General features: G+C 34.9%; 1 protein-coding gene and 1 non-coding gene across 6 annotated transcripts in view; one reads left to right on the top strand and one right to left on the bottom strand.

Moving 5' to 3' along the window:
- Positions 1-19,534, bottom strand: part of AKT3 (AKT serine/threonine kinase 3) — a 404,883-nt gene that overhangs the window by 307,512 nt on the left and 77,837 nt on the right. The window lies entirely within an intron of this gene.
- On the top strand, positions 396-502 carry LOC128597876 (U6 spliceosomal RNA). Its single transcript, XR_008383431.1, has one exon. It is a non-coding gene; the product is annotated as a U6 spliceosomal RNA (small nuclear RNA).

The following is a 19,534-nucleotide window of genomic DNA, read 5'->3' as shown; positions in this document are numbered from 1 at the left end:
CTCTTCCCACCACTACCTACATCAGCAGAAAATAAGAATGTAATCTGTTTCAAAAGTGTAAGTAAAAGGATACATTCAGGCCAGGCGCAGTGGCTCACACCTGTAATCCTAGCACTCTAGGAGGCCGAGGCAAGTGGATTGCCTGAGCTCACAGGTTTGAGATCAGCCTGAACCAGAGCAAGACCCCACCTCTAAACATAGGCGGGCGTTGTGGCAGGAGCCTGTAATCCAGCTACTCAGCAGGCTGAGGCAAGAGAATCACTTGAGCCCAAGAGTTTGAGATTGCTGTGAGCTATGATGCCACAGTACTCTACCAAGGGCAACAAAGTGAGACTCTGCCTCAAAAAGAAAAAAAAAAAGATATATCCAAATCTTTTATTTAGAAGTAATTAAAAGTACTTGCTTCTGCAGCACATACACTAAAATTAGAATGATACAGAGAAGATTAGTATGGCCCCTACAGAAGCATGACACACAAATTCGTGAAGCATTCCATATCTTAATAAACAAGTAATTAAAAATTTTAAATAGCGTGACTACTAGCTTAAATGAATTTATAATTATGGGAGCTTAAGTAGTATAAGAAATTAAAAGCAACATTTTAAAAAGAAAGGCAGAGAATATAAGAAAAGTATTTGGATGCATAAGGCACTTCCTTAAGAGGACTAGCACTAAGTTTTTTTACTTTCCTAGAATTTCTTCTTCGTTCCTAAACATAGATTTTCAAAATCTTCTAGTAACTTCATAATTGACCCTAAAAATTGCCAGAGAAATTTGCAACAATATGCACTTACATATACGAATGATCCTAGGAAATCAGGTTTTGATAAGACTCATGTGTTTGGTTAAAGGAAATTTTCTTTAGTATATTACTTGATAGCTGCATAATATTGTTCTTTTGTAATCCAGCGTTGGTAGTATCAAGTTTGAGGTAGAAATAAATGGTTACTTCCTAAAGTTGTAACCATTCCAATATATGGTCTTCATCAAGATTCTCCAGCGATTCTCTGTTGTCTGTTACATCAAGTTTAAACTCTTCAATGGGCTAGGTGGTTAAAAAACAGAGCGTAAGAATTGAACAGGAAAACTGACACATTTTATGGAAAACCTACAGAACTATGTTGAAGAGCATCTTCTTCCACAAACCCTCTAATAAAGTCAAGATGAATAAATAACAAACTCTTGTGCTAATAATGTGACACAGTCTAACATTTAATTTTCATGCTTTCTTGAATTATTCTATGTGTGTTTCATATATTGGTCTTATTACTTGACTAGACAATGGAAGCAAACAAACAGACTGTGAAAGTGCTTCGGGAGGATTTGCCTCTTTTCTGTCTAGGGTCCCAGATTAGTTATTAATAGTATGCTACAGTCTTCCATTATCAAAAGGATACTGGTTTGGATGCTATATTATATAATCAGTTATCCTTAAAATGTAAGACCATGTCTTAAGTTTCTTTGCTCACATCAGGTACCTACTATATACTGAGTAAGAATTTTGATGTGTACAACTAAACTCTAAATTCATTATGGAAACATTATTTTTTTGGTGACAGTCTCATGGCTCTCTGTTGTTCTCAAAATTAGCAATTATCATACTTAATAATTAGTGAATAAGTTGTTGAATGTCTGTATCTGCATTTGATTTTACTATGAGCAGTGGTACTCAATTAACAGTGGTAATCTTGCTCCCCACTCCCAGTGGACACCTAATAATAGATGGAGACACTTATGGTTACTGCAAAAGGGGATAAGGAAGTGGATGCTCCTGTCATCTAATAAACAGAAGCCAGGGATGCTGCTGAACATCTCACAAGGCACAGGACAGCCTCCTATGACAAAGAATTATTTGGTTCAAAAAGGCTAGGGTTAAGAAACTCTATTCCATGACAGCATGACTGACATTCTTCCTACAGAGCAGCTTAATATGTATGAACTAATCCATAAATACTTGTTAATAAATGAATACATCATTCAAGATCCTTCTAATTCTTCTCATACTGCGCCTTCTTGCTCCATGCCTGCCTTTGTCCCACTTGTAAACCCACCTGAACCACCAGAAATTAAGAGTCTTTTAAAGGTGTATCTCTGAAATGCCCCAATAATTAGTATATCGACAGATTAGCTAATAAGAGAGAAAACCTATTAGCTAAATGAGCTTCTCATTAATCATGTTCTGTGTGTTAACAGAAATATAAATTCAATTACAAAGAAAACTCTTCAATATTATCCACGATTATTTTCTTACACAGCACAATTTTATTATCTTAGTAACAAGCTTTGCTTTTAGTTATTAGGTAAACTCAGAACACAGCAAACCATATTCATAAAGACCAGAATAAAAGTCTATGATTCAGCACATCATCAAAGATGGACAGCTACTACAACACTAAAAGAACCCCTTATTATAAGGCATTTTAACCTCTAAGCTTGAAGCATAAGGCTAACAAATCCTAACATACACATTAAAAAGGTAAAGGCCCTTCTTTTCCTCCTTAAGTCATTAGACATGGCCAAAGGAGTTTGGAATCGGCAGGCACTGGAAGTGGCAGCCAGACGAAGGAGTCAAGTCCAATCAGGAAGTGAACACAAAGAGTCGTGGCCAACGTGACTGACAGACTGGTTAGATAGAGGACAGGGTCCACATATGTGATATATTGCAGATAACTGGACCCCACTTTCTCACTGGAAGTTACAAAGACAGAAAGGGTGCAGTGAGGATGAACCCTTTGGTGTTAGGAGTAGAGAGATCAGTGCAAACTCAGTTTTCAGTATACATATGTGAAAATGAATATAAGTGTTAAGTGTGTGCATACGCACATATATTTCTTAATTCTTTTTAATGAAAGGACCTGAGAACAGTAACACTCAATACAAGAAACACAATTAGTACCCAGATTTGGGGTTCTAAATATCATTCTCTATACAAAGAATGATTCCCTGAAAAATAGAATCATGATTCCCTGGAAAATAACGGATTCCAGGGCTGGGGCAGGGATATTGCAAGATAAGCCTAGAATATCTCATTGTGTAAGAGACAGGAGATGGTCAAAGAATGATGGAAGACATGTTAAAGTACATAGAAATTTAAAAAGAATCCCACTTGCCAAATCTAGGACACAAACTCATCTGACTGAGTTTGTGAAAATCTACATTATCTTACCTGGCACTCATCAAGTTCCCACTGAAAATGTGCAGGTGCGTTTCACAGAGAGGTCATTGGATGTTTTGGTTGAGAATCTGAATGGGAACAGTTACGCCATGACTGTGAACAACCTCTTACCACCCATCTCTGTGGAGGGTGGTTCAAAAAAAAAAAAAAAAGTCAAAACTAATATAGTTCTTATCTCATGTAGAAAAAAAGCAGAAAATGCACCATGGGACTACCTAACTCAAGTTGAAAAATACTGCAAAGTAGGCCAACTGCAGTGGCTCACACGGATAATCCTAGCACTCTGGGAAGCTGAGGCAGGTAGATCCCCTGAGCTCAGGAGTTTGAGACCAGCCTGAGCAAGAGTGACACCCCCATCTCCAACTAAAAATAGAAAAACTAGCCTATAGTCCCAGACACCCAGGAGGCTGAGGCAGGAGGACTGCTTGAGCCCAAGAATTTGAGGTTGCTGTGAGCTATGATGCCACTCTGTCTCCAAAAGAAAAAAAAAAAAAAAAACGAGTGCAAAGAAAAAAAGTGAAGGCTTCTTATGACATGGAAACAGATCCTAGGGAAGGACTGATGAATACGCTAAAGAAAATTTATGAGGATGGAAGTGGTGCTATGAAGCAAACCAGTAATAAAGCTTTGATGGCATCAACAGAAAAGCAACCTAAAAAGACAGAATTTTGAGACTTTATAAAGTGCAAAATCCAGCAGGAACTGTGATGTGGAAATATTTATGTTTCCAGTAAGGAAATGTGTGTGAGCTGCAAATATAAATTTGTGAGGTAACTATTTATACAACCTTCTTCTAACTAAAGGCAATGAATTCTCCATTTCCTACTGGAGGATTTATATAAATAAAATATGCTTATTAAACCTTAAAAAAAAAAAATCAATGATTTCATGGAGTTTATATTTTTATCAGAATGTTTTAGACAAGAAATCAAGGGAAGTCTTATTGAGAAGGCAACGTTTGGGCGGCGCCTGTGGCTCAAAGGAGTAGGGCGTCAGCCCCATATGCCGGAGGTGCAGGGTTCAAACCCAGTCTCAGCCAAAAAACTGCAAAAAAAAAAAAAAAAAGAGAGAGAGAGAGAAGGCAACATTTAAGAAAAATTAAGCTTAAGCCCAAGAGTTGGAGTTTGCTGTGAGCTGTAATGCCACAACACTCTACCCAAGCAACAGCTTAAGACTCTGTCTCAAAAAAAAAAAAAAAAAAAAAAAGGGAAAGAAAAATTAAAATGACATAAGGAAGCGACAAGCAGGTATCTAGAGGGAAGAGCTTCTGTAACATAAAGAACATCAAGGTTTTAAGATGGGATAATGCGTGACATGCTCCAGGAAGACAAAAATGCCGAAATGATTAGAGCAGTGTTCAACCCTTTTTATCCCACAGCACATTCAAACCTATAGTTAAACTTCTGCGGCACACTTAAATTACATTATCCAAAAAAGGAGGGGGGGAAAAATATATATATATATACACACACACACACACACACACACACACACTGTGCCCTGAACTTCTTTTGAGAATAATTAATGATCTTTAAAAATTTGGGGGGCACAATGGTAGCCACAGCATACCAGTTAAAAATCACTGGCTTAGAGCATGAAGAATGGGGAGGGACTGGTAGAAGATCGGGTCAGAGAGGGCATGAGAAGCTAGATTATCTAAAGCCTTAAGATCCAAAAAAAGGATTCTGGCTTTTATGAAATGAGATGGGAAGCCATAGGTTTCTGAGCAAAAAAGCCAAATCATCTAACTTAACTTGTTAAAAGGATGACTGGTGCTGCCACCTAGAAAACAGAATAAACGGGGATAAGGACAGATTTGACAAGAAAAGAAGATAATGTCCATCACGAATTTAACTTCTCTTTTTTATATCTTTTTTTTTTTTTGTAGAGACAGAGTCTCACTTTATGGCCCTCGGTAGAGTGCCGTGGCATCACACAGCTCACAGCAACCTCCAACTCCTGGGATTAAGTGATTCTCTTGCCTCAGCCTCCCGAGTAGCTGGGACTACAGGCGCCTGCCACAACGCCCAGCTATTTTTTGGTTGCAGTTCGGCCGGGGCTAGGTTCTCCATGATAGAATAATAAAAAATTAAGTGAAACCTAAATTAAGAAATCATGTTTTATGCTATATCTTTCCAAAATAATATGAAGGCTGATGAATAACTTTATGAATTGGAAAACAAAACTAAAAAGTTCAAGGAGTTGTTCTCACTTCCAGGTTTCCTTAAAAAAAAAATATCAGTGTATTTATTTCCATATTACCAATCTAAAGGCCACATCTGACTGTAAATCTAAAAAATGTACTTTACTGAGAATAGTTTTTGTGCTTCATAACAAATTACAGTAAATGCTTCAAAAACTAAAGGGAAAAAAGAAGGAAAGAAAGAGTAGTATGAAAATTATGAGAAGACAGAAGGAATTAAAATTAAGGGAAAAAGGAAAAAAGGTTCTACTTCTGCAACAAATGTCAGATTAGAAATTCAGATGGATACTCCACTGAGAATGATTTAAAATGTGAGACAAAACGAGAACTTTGATAAACCAATGCTCACCTTAAGCTGGAATCACAAAGGGCTATTCTCTAATGTTAATGAGGAACCAAAAAATAACTAATTCTAAAAACTAAATAAAAAACAGACCTGCAGCCTAGATTCATGTCATCTGAGTGGACCAGGAAATCTCAGACTTAAAACTTAAATTAGGGTACTCCTAGATTGCCAATACCTCCAAAGATTTGGCAGATATAAAATAAAATCCCTTCAGGAAAAGATAACTTTATTCAGACTTTATATTTCTACAGATAATTTTCAAATACCATGTCCAGTATACATATTCAATTCCCATTTTTCACAGATTCTGTATTTGCCAATTTATCTGTTCACTAAAATTATTTCTAACCAAAAATCAATACTGTGGGTGCTTGTGGTCATTTGTAGACATGGGCAGAACTGCAAAGAATTTGAATCACCTGGCACCTAGTGCTGCCAGATGAGGCTGAACAAGCTGTTGCTCAGCCTTCTTGCTTCAGCTTGCCTGCTATCCACAATGGCCTTATGGCCTTTCACCAGGATATTTAACATCACCCTGTTTTTCACATTTTTGTACTTTCTGCTGGTGATTTCACTATTGAAATGGCCCCCAAGTATAGATGTTGTATTCCTCAGCACAAGAAGGCTATAACATGCAACATGCCTTACTGAAAAAACGTATTTTTATTTTACACGTGTGTGTGTGTGTGTGTGTATGTATATATATATATTTTTTTTTGAGACAGAGTTTTACTCTGTCACCTGGCTAGAGTGCCACGGTGTCATAGCTCACAGCAACCTCAAATTCTTGGGCTTGAGCAATCTTCTTGCCTCATCTCCCAAGTAGGCTGGGAGTACAGGTGCCTGCCACAATGTCCAGCTAGTTCTTCTATTTATTTTTAAGAGAAACGGGTCTTGCTCTTACTCAGCCTGGGCTTGAACTCCTGAGCTTAAGGAATCCACCTATCTCGGCCTCCTAGAGTGCTAGGATTACAGGTGTAAGCCACCATACATGGCCTAAATACGTGTTTTTAAATAAGGTACATGCAGGCATAAGTTCATCCTAGCCATGAGTTCAGTGTTAATGAATAAATAATATTTATTTAGGCTGGGCATGGTGGTTCACACCTGTAATCCCAGCACTTTAGGAGGCCAAGGTAGAAGGATTACTTGACACTAAGAGTTCAAGACCAGCCTGGGCAACATAGCAAGAACCTGTTTACAAAACAAACAAACAAAATTAGCTGAGTCAATAAATCAGAGAACTATGTTTACTCTATGCTCATGAAAACTGAAGTCAAACTTGAAATTTTCATCAGTGAAATATAAAACTATACAAGTGGCGCATGGCTAATATGAAAGAGAAACAGACCATATAATGACCAAAAGCAAGAACTCAGTGGACAAGTTTAATAATCATATTAAACACCAAAAAAGAGAAACAGTAAACTGAGAGACTGTCAGAAGAAACTACCAGAAGCAAAAAAACAAAAAAAAAGGAAAAGGATGAAGACTTCATAAAGATAGTGTAAAATACACAGAACATACAGAAGATTTTTCAAGTTTGTGCCTGGCATCATAGAAGATCAGAGAGAACAAAGGTAAGAGGAATTATTAAAAGAGTTAATGGCTAAGAATTTTTAATTTGAAAGACATTACTCTCTATATTCAAGATAGCCAATGAATACTAAGCCACAATAAATAAAAAGAAACCTCTGCCTATGCAAAAAACAAAGATCTTACAAGCATCCAGAGATGAAAACAGATTACCTTCCAAGACCTAACAGTTAACACTACCAGCTAACAGTTCAGTAGTTACAAAAGAAGTTCAAAGACAGGAATGGCATATTGAGTTGAGTTAAAAAAAAAAAAACCTAGAACTCTCCTACTCAATAAAAATGTCCTTTAAAAATGTAGGCAAAATAAACACATTATCATCCAAATAAAAACTAAAAGACATCAACAGATGAACAGAAAAGCTAACTGGGGTGATATACATACAACATTATATAGCCTTAAAAAGAAAATTCTGACACATGCTACAACATGGGTAAGCCCTAAAAACATGATGGCAAGTGAAATAGGCCAGTCACAAAACCACAAACACTGTATAGGATAAGCATACCTTACCTTTACATGACAACTGTATGCAAAGTACATAGCACTATGTCTGATATATAGTAAGGAATAAATGTTAGCTGGGAAGAAACACCAGATAACTTAAGAAAAATATGAATGTGCTTAAAAAATGTAAGATGTATACATTTTAAGAAACATAAGGATTTTGTTGTTGCAGTAAAAATGAACAGAATTTTGGTGCCTCTATCCTGTATTCCCTCTACTGTCACTAATCCAAATTCATTCAGCAGCTTATAAGAAATTATGATGCTATAAGAATTTCTACAAGTCAAAACGACAGACTTTGGTTGAGATACCTAACAACTATAAATGTACAGAACTATACTCATCACCAAATTTTTGCAGAATAAGTTTAATATCTTCATAGTAATTGTGAGTGAGAAATTTTGGCATTTTATTTACAGACTAAATCATGTAAAATGGATGGACTGCAATATTTTTATTAAAATTAATCTTTCATTACTAGAGGGGAAAAATAATCATGTATTCTCAGGCTAGATTGTTGATTATCTGTTCTCAAAATTTTTTATGTCAATATAAAATCATAGATAATAAATTACTATATAATACATTAATTGTCCCCTTTGAACATCCTTTATAATGATTTGATCAAACTAATACAACATTTTAAAGAAGGTATTTAGAGAAGGAGGAATATTGTCAAAATCAGCTTTTTTATCTGGATGATGTATAATCAATGATCCACCCTCTACAGATGGCTGTGACAGCATCCAAAAAACTGTTTCTATGTGACAGAGTGCATCATGCTCCACAAAATGGACTGTTTTCCATACTATTAATAAGACTATTAACATACTTTGTTTAGAACCCTTCCTTGCAATAAGTCCCGTCAAGTCATACTAAGTAATTTCAAAAACTAAATAATATGTGAATGCCTAAAACAATGACCTCAGCACAACTGAAAATGGAAATTATGGGTGGCAAGGTACAGATTATTGACACTGTATTTAAAATTTAAATCTTCTGATCTTCCAAAATCATTTACACACTGTTCCAGAACCATTTGTACTGTAGAATGAACCATAGCTTTCAGGATTAGGGCCAAGCATATTATAGTGAATTTTAATGTTGGCTTATAGATCTGATATCTGTCATTTACTTACTTTATGACATAAAGACAGACTTATCTGAGTAGAAAATATTTTAACAACTTATGAAAGCAAAAAAAAAAAAAACGGTAACTTTAAGTATAATTACTCAACTATGAGATCAAATCAAATTCTCAACTATTCCCACTGAATGAAAAATTATCTTTCCATCTTCATTCAATATTACCTACTAGCTACACAGAACTGTATAACTTATTATTCTAATAAAGAAAAATGATGCAATCTAAAGTTTATTTTATTACTGTTGATAATGAACTAAAACTAGTAAATTTCAAAATTATCATTTTACTCTACTGAAACTCCTGTACGTTTTTAAAAAGTGAGTAAGAAGCCTATTCAGTAAGATTTTTGTTTCCAAAGATTGTAATCATAAGAACAACTTTATCAATTAAAAATTATTTAAAGTTTATAGCCTCAGAATAAACCCCAAGATCATTTTTTAAACTGGTAAGCTCAAGTTCCAAGAGTCCTGCTATTTTTCAAACTGAAAGTTTAAAAGTGCTATGTTTAAAATTATCTCTTATGTTACATAATGATCCAAATTTTACAAATCTTATTAAATGACTGAGAAGCTAGTGCTTTATTGACCATTCACCTTAATTATTTACCCTAAGGCTTGAGTTCAAAGACCACCAAAAACAAAACAGCATATTATCAGGCCCTCATTGATTTTCTTCTTTATCACTATTGGCTAAAAGTATGTCAATTAATAAAAGAAAGTTTACATCAGATTTAAAATAAGGAAGCATTCTTAGAACAGATATGCATATCAAAATTCTTCATTGGATATTCAAATTTAAAGGAAAATAATTATAGTAATATAAAAGAAGTCAGGAAATTAATTTAGTACCTTTCTAGGCTTGTTAGAACCTCATTACCACACACAAAATTTTTAAGTATATTCAAAAATGCAATAATATTTCCACTAGTATCAGAGTAGAAACCAAAGGTATGTTAGTTATTTGGTTACTAATTCTAGAATTTATGTATCTTTCCTTTAAGGCTTAAAATTATATTCCTTTCCCGTAGGTTTCAATTTCATATACCAATATTACTTTTGCTTTGATTTAATTTCAGAAGACTTACAAATGCACAACATTCACTTACTTTTTCATTTCATCAATCTCATCAGCAGAATATAGAGACTAACAGAAGTTAACATGAACACCCTCCAGTGGCTGGCTCTGCAGCATCATAGAAACATTTTCACCCTGAACTCTTATTTCACTGTGGATATTTTTAAATGATAAACAGAAAAATTTTAACTTATACATCAGATTATAATCATGTGAATTTTGGTAAAAATCTAATTTAAAAAAAATGAAAACAGAAGCCATAAGTCACTACTTTATGCCTCTAACTTTCAAATTTATTTCAAAATTTCCTCTACCAAAGAGGTAAATACTATTTTAATAAAAGAAGGGGGTATAAAAAAATTTAATTCCTTTTTTAATTTATCATTACCAAAGAATATTCAGAAACTGAGATTGCAACTCTATGTAAAGGAAAAGAGACTGGAAGAATATTAGTCAAAATATAAATAACAAATCCTTATGAAAGAAAAATACATCTGTGTTGTATAACAAAGATAATATTTTTTAAGTTTACATTTAAGGGTAATCTGAGTGCAACTGTACTGAGAGTATAATTCCCCATTCATTTGATTTATTTAATCAAATAAATGTAATACACATGTATGTGGGGGGGAAAGCTGTATTCTTAAGAAAACTTTTATTAACATTCATGCCAATTTAGAAGAAAATACATATCCATGTTAGCATTTTAAATATAAATTGTTAAATCCTAATACTGACCTCTAGAAAACAAAATTGGTTTAAATATACACAATAACAAAGAATGGTAATGAAAGAAAAGAAACCAAAAAAGTCTATATTTAACTGGCTGCTCAGTCATTAGAAAGGTGCCCCATAACTACCATATGTTACTCAAATATGTTATCACACCTACAATTTCATCATATGTCTCCCAAGAAATTAATTAGCTCTAACTTTTTCAACTTTGACAAAAACGTCTGCATCAGTCAGATTACTAGCTGTTGCAAACATTTCAAAATTCAAAGCTTTCTTCAGCTTATATTTAACCTTTTAATCGCTATTAATCATTTAGCAAGATTTAGAACAGCATTCATTAGACAGATATCTAATTCTGGATTTCTGAATAATGTAAATTCATTTATACATATAATTACTTTTGACGCATATTTGCTTAGTAATTTTTAAAAAGTAAAATTAATCTAAGGTCTAAAACTACTTACTGATAGATGCATCACTTCACAGTTGTACTTAGGTTACAGAAAAAACATTTAAAATTGACTCTCTCTTAAAATCTAAAAAGTCATAAGTAGTTGTGACTGTATGACTTGGAAGTAATGAATTTAATGATTATAAAACTTACTCAAATTTTAAAAAAGAAACCTAAGAGGATATGTTAATTTTAAAAGACTTTTCAAGCTACCAGCAGTAAAAAGAAACAGAAGTGACTAAGGAGAAAATTTTTATAAATATCCCCTTTATCACCAAACTTTTCAAAAGGAAAAAAAAAAGCAAACTATTCCCATCTGATTTTGAATCACAACCCCAGGCTATCCTCAATCATGTAAACCAGCAAACCAACTTCTCCCTCTACCATTTTATTTAAACTACTCTACTAAGGCTACCAATGACTTCCTAATTATTCATTGCACAAGTTTTTATTGAACAGTGGACAACTTAGACTAAAATCCTGCTCTTATGGAGCTTACTTTCTAGCAGTGATGAAACAGAAAATAAACAGGATAAATAATTAAGTTATAGGGTTTGTCAGTCGTGCTAAGTTCTAATGTCTCCTGATTCCCTTGTTAACCAAACTGAAAACAAAGCTTGTACTGGCCTCAGTAAAGTCATGTAGAGTATTACTGAATTCTCTTTTCAGTTATCTCAGCTAATAAAATAATGGATAATCTAAAAATAATCTCTATCTATTAAGGAACTGAATTTAAATTCCAAAGTTATTACTCAGGCTGAAGGAAACATTCAAATTAATGAAAATGAAGGCAGTCTCAGAACAGCCAAAAATACTCTGCTGGTGGCTGTCGTCCTCTCTTTGCAGCTTCCCAGGTTTTTACCTACTGCTAGAGAAATGGCACCTGTGAATTATATAATCTTATAGCTAAAAAGAACCTTAAAAATATCTGATGTCTCTAGGAAGTTTTTCTTGCTCTGTCCAAGGAAGCTTAAGCATTTCTTCTTCACTTCTGAATTCCATAAAAAAGCAGGAATGACATTCTTATTTATCTTTGCATTCCCAAAACCTGTCATAAATCTAGCACGGAAGGAGTTTAACTGTACTTTTCATTAATAAAAATACTGTTTTTAAAAAGATTAGTCTGATACCAGCAGAGCAAAGACTCAAAATCTAAGGTTTGTAATAACTGTGAAATGATTTGTATAATATTCCTGTGCACTGCTCTCAACCGATGAAGGGAGGACTCATTGATGGGGGAGTACCCATTCAAATTCAATAAATGTTTTTCAAGGTCCTACTGTAGTCAGGCTGCTATCTTACAGGATATATTCTAGGAGGAACAACCAAAATAAAAAAGTAAATCTATAATAATTTTAAATTGCAATTAGTTTTATGATAGAAATGTACAGGGTACTTTGACGGTAACTCCATTGTCTTCATTAGATTCTCAACGAGTTAAGATTACTTTATATAGGCTGGGGCACAGTGGCTCATGCCTGTAAACTCTGGGAGGCTGAGGCGGTTGGATTGCCTGAACCCATGGGTTCTGGACCAACCTGAGCCAGAGTGGGACCCCATCTCTAAAAAATAGCCAGGCGTGTGGGCGAGCACCTGTAATTCCAGCTACTAGGGAAGAGGCTGAGGCAAGAGAATCACTTTGAGCCCAGGAGTTTGAGGTTGCTGTGAGCTGTGGATACCATTGCACTCTACCCAGGGTAACAAAGTGAGACTCTGTCTCAAATTAAAAAAAAAAAAAAAAGATTACTTTATATAGAATACACTTCAAGGGAAAAACAAGACCTTGGGTAGATACCACAATAATACAGGTAAAGAGACTAGTAGTTTAATTCAATTAACACTTAATGGGTATCACCATGTCTTTTTTTTTTTTTTAATATTAAAGAAATAAACGAATAAAAGGTTCTTCTTTTTTTTGTGTGTGTGATTTTTTTTTGGCCAGGGCTGGGTTTGAACCTGCCACCTCCGGCATATGGGACCAGCACCCTACTCCTTGAGCCACAGGCACTGCCCCGCCCCCCCCCCCTTTTTTTTTAAGGCAGGGTCTCACTCTGTTAACCAGGCTGGAATCACCACATCTGGCTAACTTTTAAATTTTTTTTTTTTTTTTTTTTTTTTTTAGTTGCAGTTCGGCCAGGGCTGGGTTTGAACCCGCCACCCTTGGTATATGGGACCAGCACCCTACCCACTGACCCACAGGCACTGCCCCACCATGTCTCACATACTGTAGTGGAACATTAACACTATAACTCTACTTTAGCCACTCAAGAGCTTCAATTCTATTGTATTTACATGTCTTTCCTTCATTACATCACCTTGACTGTGGAAAGCATATTGGGTTTACAGAATGACAGTAAAGTACACTTAGCAACCTAGGAGTGAGGAAAAGTTTCCAAGAAGATAATGCCTAGAATAGATAATAATGAAAGTACAAATAACATGTATTTTGAGGGAATCATTAACAGTACAAGATATTATCATATGCATAGGGGATTAAAGGAAGTAGAAAATATGCATCTTTTTAGCCTTGTGATTTGAAGAAGCAGCCTAATGATTTGTCAGTAGGGGAAGGCCAAAGGGAAATTGGTATTAATCAAAAAGAAGACAGTCTCACTTTTAAACATGTGAATTTATGATGACAACGGAATATCCATGGGGAAGTTTTAAATATTCAGCTAGAACACTAAAGAGCAGTTCTTTCATTCGCCAGTTTAATAAACATTTGGAATTCACTGATAAAAAGACACGATTTGCAACCATGATGGCAGAGGAACTGGGAAATCCAAACATCAGGAAAGTCAATGTTTCATTTAAGAGTGGGTAATCAATAACATTAAATGACAGACACACACCGAATAGGTAAAAAGAGGTAAGTACTGGCTGTAGAGAAAAGTTCCATCAAGCCTAAGTCCTAGTTAATCATAAATAATCACTAAGATGAACATAAAAACCAATATATGAGCCATATTCTCATAATATCAATTTTAATTGTTTTTAGAAGCATGACTAATATTTATTAGAAGAAATGGTTATATAAGCAAATAAAAATTACATAAATGAATAAAATGACTTTATTTCCAATAATACCTTTTTGAATAGTATTTTTATAAGAAAAAAATTTCCAAGTTAAAACCTAAAAATATATATTTTTAAAAAGAATATTGTCATTTAGAGAGAAGTAGAACATATATGAAACAATACAATGTCTGAGACCTGCTTCAGAATAATCTGAGGCATAAAGAAGTAGGTGGATACGTAAATAAAATACAGTAAGACTGACCTAATACAGTAAGTTAAAAATTTTCAGTAAGTTGAAAATTCTTGAAGCTGGTGACGATCACGTGAGTGTTGATCATTAGACTATTCTACTTACATACATTTTCCAATTTTCTTCTTAATAAAATGTTTTATAACCTAATAGCTAACAAGTAAATACTTAGATTTTCCTAATTTATAATAATTATTTACTTTATTTGCTTACAGGGTTCTGAAATTAACTTCTAGTTGTCAAAATGACTGAAAATAGTCGAGTTTCTGTAAGAAGAAAGGTTATATATTGGCTTACAAAATATAAAATCAAAGAGAATGGAAGAGAACTATCCAGCACAAACTGATTCTATGTTGTAGCTCTCTGGTTTCATGGAAATTTAAAATTATAAAAAGCCACACACTAAAATTTTAAAATATTTACAATAAAATAATGAGAAATAAATGCCCTATTTTCCTCAAAAGCTGGGCTATATATTTTTCTCACAGTAAGTATTACTATATTGCTTTGATTCTCCATGGGATAATTAAATTACTTAAGGCAAAAGGTCTTTAGCAATCTTACTTAATGATAGAAGTAGGAGCTTATACTTGTTATAGCTAAAATTCCTTTTAAGCTTTTAATTTTTAACTAATATATCCATCTATGTTTCCTCATTTCCACTGCTAACAGTTAAATGTCATGTCTTTATTAAATTGAGATGTAATTCATATACCATAAAAATCACTATTTGAAAGTACAGACCATGGTTTTTGGTATATTCACAACGTTTTTGGTATATTAACCACTAATTTTTCATAACTCCAAAAAGAAACACTGAACTCATGAGAAGTCATTTTCCATTCCCTCCTCCCCTCAACCCCTGGGAACTACTAAACCACTTTCTGTCCCTGTAGATTTGCCTATTTTAGACATTTCATATAAAGGAAATCATACAATACATGGCCTTTTTCACTTGGCACAGGATTTTCAAGGTTACATGTTATAGCACGTGTCTGTATTTCATTCCTTTTCTGGCAAAATCGTCCTCCATTTTATGAATATGCCATAATTTGCTTGTTCACTCAACAGTTTATTGGACATTTGATTTCTGAGGGGCTATCATGAATAATGTTACGATGAACATTCACATACAAATTTTGTATAAAGGTAAGATTCGTGCGTAGTAAGTCATCTAACTCCATGTTTAAGTTTTAGAGGAACTGTCAAACTGTTTTCTAGCAGTATACGAGGATTCCAATTTCTCTGTATCCTAACTTGAACTTTTTATTAACTTTTTGATTACAGTCATTCTAGTGGGTGTGACTAATATCTCACATGATTTTGATTTGCAATTCTCTGATGGCTAATGATGTGAAACATCTCTTCATGTGTTACTAGCTATTTGGGTATCTTCTTTGGAGAAGTGACTATTCAAGATCTTCTGCCCATTTTTCAACTGGACAATCTAGCTGTCTTTTCATTGTTGAGTTATAAGAATTCTCAATATATTCTGGATACTAGAGCCTTACCAGATATATGATTTTCAAATATTTTCTCCCATTCTGTAGGTATTCTTTTCACTTTCTTGACAGTATTCTTTGACACAAAAGTTTTAAAATCTGACAAAGTACACTTTATTTTTCATTGATTACCTGTGCCTTTGGTGTCTATTTAATAAACCATTATCTAATCGAAAGTTACAAAGATTTACCCTATGTTTTCTTCCAAATTTTATAGTTTTAGATCTTATGTTCGGGTCTTTGATACACTTTGCATTAATTTTTATACATAATATGAAACAAGGATCCAAATCATTTTTTGCATGTGAACATCCAGATGCATTGTCAGTCATTGGAAAGACTATTCTTTCCACTGAATGGTTTTGCCACCTTGTCAAAAACGAATAAGTCACACCTGTATGGTTTTATTTCTGGACTCCTAATTCTATATTCCCTTATTTTCCGTTCCCTTACTTTCCAGGTTGGACTGCAATGGTGTGATCACAGTTCACTACAACCTCCAAACTCCTAGGCTCAAGTGGTCCCCCTACCTCGGTCTCCTGAGTAGCTAAGACTATCTAGGTGCTCACCACCCTGCTCAGCTAATTTTATTTATCTTTCTTTACAGAGACAGAGTCTTGCCATGTTGTCCAGGCTGGTCTCAAACTCCTGGCCTCAAACGATTCTGCCATCTCAGCCTCCCAAAGCGCTAGGCTTACAGACATGAGCCACTGTACCTGGCCATCCATCTATGTCTCTTTTCAACTGTGCCTAGCACAGGGCCTAAAACGTGGGAAGCACTTGATAAAGATTTGTTCACTGAATAGCCAACTCTGTCCATAACAGATGATAGAATTTTTGAGTTCAGAAATACTTTAGGGACCATTATTCTATCTCATTATTTAATAATCAGAAAAACTGAGGCCTAACCAAGGTTAATTGACTAGCTCAAAGAGAGAACAAACTAATTATAAGCTGAGGTAGGACCAGAATTCACGTCTCCTAATTCCAATGCAGGCTCTTGCCATAATACCATGCTGCTTGCTTTTCAAGTAACACTAATTGCTTTAACATCTGCCAATGGGCCTGTCTGTGAGAACCTGCATGAATATGAGAAAACAGAGCTAGGCATGTATGTGAAAGCTTAATCATAGAGGAATCCTTCATAACTCACCAAAAAGCCTTACAACCAAAACAAGCTAGAAGATAATACACCACGGAATATAATGTTTCTCTCCAGAAAACGGTTTTTTAATTTCATTTTGAGCTCAAGAACATAGCTAGTCAGCCTTTCAGTTTTCAGATTATTCTAAATAAAAGGCAACCACTTTTGTGACAGTAAGAATGATAAAGCAACCAGGCACCTAGATACAGTACCCCCAAAGCAACCAGGCACCTAGATACAGTACCCCCAAAGCAACCAGGCACCTAGATAACAGTACCCCCAAAGCAACCAGGCACCTAGATAACAGTACCCCCAAAGCAACCAGACACCTAGATACAGTATCCCCAAAGCAACCAGGCACCTAGATACAGTACCCCGCTCTCTTCCAAATCTCCCACCACAATGGTGATCCTTCCCTCACTAGTAAGGGTGTCAAAGAATGCAGAAACAGTCTGCCTAATTCCACAAACCAGAGAAACACTGTAACTGGCAAGCAGAAAAACAAAGGGAAACAAATGAGAGGCTATAAGAGAGGCCTCCTGAATGATTTACTAGGGAGAGGATGGGAAACAGGGAGAACATACAGGATTAATTGTAAATTTCAGAAAAGAGGAAAGAGGCTAAATGTTCAAGCTTGATAACTGCATTTATGTGCACGTGTGGGGGAAATGCTGTATGGGCAAGGGCTGTTCATACAATACATAAAAGCAGATCAGGAATTTTCTTGTAGTCAAAAAAACATCTAAGTTTCAGTTTAAACTACAACCTCTCTTCTGACTTTCCCTAAGTTCTCCAAGCACAGTTAACTTATTCCTTTCCTAGCACCCTTGCTCTTCCTTCTACACACCTCCATGACTACAATTAGTATAGTATATTCTGATAGTTACCTCAGTTGTCTCCCTTCTAAACTATTGTCTCATTGAGGGCAGAGACCATGTGCTTTCAGTGTTGTATTCAGAGCAGAATCTAACAGAAACCTGGCATGTGGTAAGCTCTTTATATGTCTTTGTTGAATGAATATTTTCAAACTGTTGGTAATACTGAATACATCTGTTCAAAAGTGTCAATAACAAGAAATTTTATTAATTCTTGCTGTGAGAATTCTTAAACATTACAGTTCACACATAACTCACCAATACTCTCTTACTCTTAAGCACAAACTTCAGACTTAGCTAATCTCTTTAAAAAAAAAAAAAACTCACACACAAGCAACTAACCCAATATATTTAAGAACTGAATATTGTAGTTGTCAGTCATCTCTGCTAAAAAGGCATTTCTATTCTCCTAGCCAAAAACACTAGAAAAGGTTCAAGTAAGACTAATCAACAAGCAGCATGATCTAACGTGGGGATTCACAAAGCAACCACAGAATCACCTCCCTGGAGACATGCAGAGAAACTCTTCAGGGTAAGTAAAGATACTGTCGTGTTCACCAAGTATGAGTAAAACAAAAGAATAAGATGACTATGAAATACTTAGTGATAAAGGCAAAGGCTCTGGAGTCTGAACCTCCTGATTTGAAGATATCTCCACTGTGATCTCCTTAGGAAGATCACTTTATCTCTCTGTGCCTTTTAGTTCATCACTTAGAAAATGTAACCAAGAAGTCACTCTCACAAGCTCACGGTAAGAATCATATGATACTGTGGAGATGAAAGGACCAGCACAGATAACCAGGCGTTGGCATCTACCAGGTCTCTAACAAGGTTAACTCCCTGCATACCTGGCAACAGGTTGTGATTTAAGGGGCAGACTAAAAAGAATTCTCTGAAAATATCTCTCCCAACAGATGTCAATATCTGAAGTCTTACCATGAGGAAATCCTGTTTTAATTTCCAAAATGCCCAATTTAATGTAAAATAATCCACCAATACATTAGCGAGTCTATCTTTTAAAGATAATTTACCAAGGCTCACACCTGTAATCCCAACACTCTTGAGAGGCAGGAGGATTGCTTGTGGCCGAGATTTCCACACTGTTCTCCAGCCCTGCTTTGTAAAATAAGTAAATAAATAAATAAAGATAACCTACCACCAAAGCCAAAAGGTACTAGAGATCTTTTAACAGTGACAAAACGGAGACCAGTACATGAGAAGAAAAAAGGCCACAGGCTGGTCCTAGAGACTAACTTCTGCCACTTCATATTATCACTTATGATTAGTCTCATTTAACAAAGGAGTCACTACATAAATGCACAGAAAATCCACAAATTCATTAGTAAATGAATATATCAATTTAAGTTTATTTATATTGTGAAATATAAACACCTGCAATAAATAGCTACCACAGACTTTTCCATATTTTCAGGCTCCATTCCTTTCATGACTATGATTTACTATCTTTTTTCTTTTGTTTATACCATTGCTGCAACTAATTCTATTGTATA

This window comes from Nycticebus coucang, chromosome 10 (genome assembly GCF_027406575.1).
Source record: "Nycticebus coucang isolate mNycCou1 chromosome 10, mNycCou1.pri, whole genome shotgun sequence".
Classification (NCBI taxonomy): domain Eukaryota; kingdom Metazoa; phylum Chordata; class Mammalia; order Primates; family Lorisidae; genus Nycticebus; species Nycticebus coucang.
Note: the sequence above shows the minus strand (reverse complement) of the source record. Positions and strands in the feature narration are given on the sequence as shown.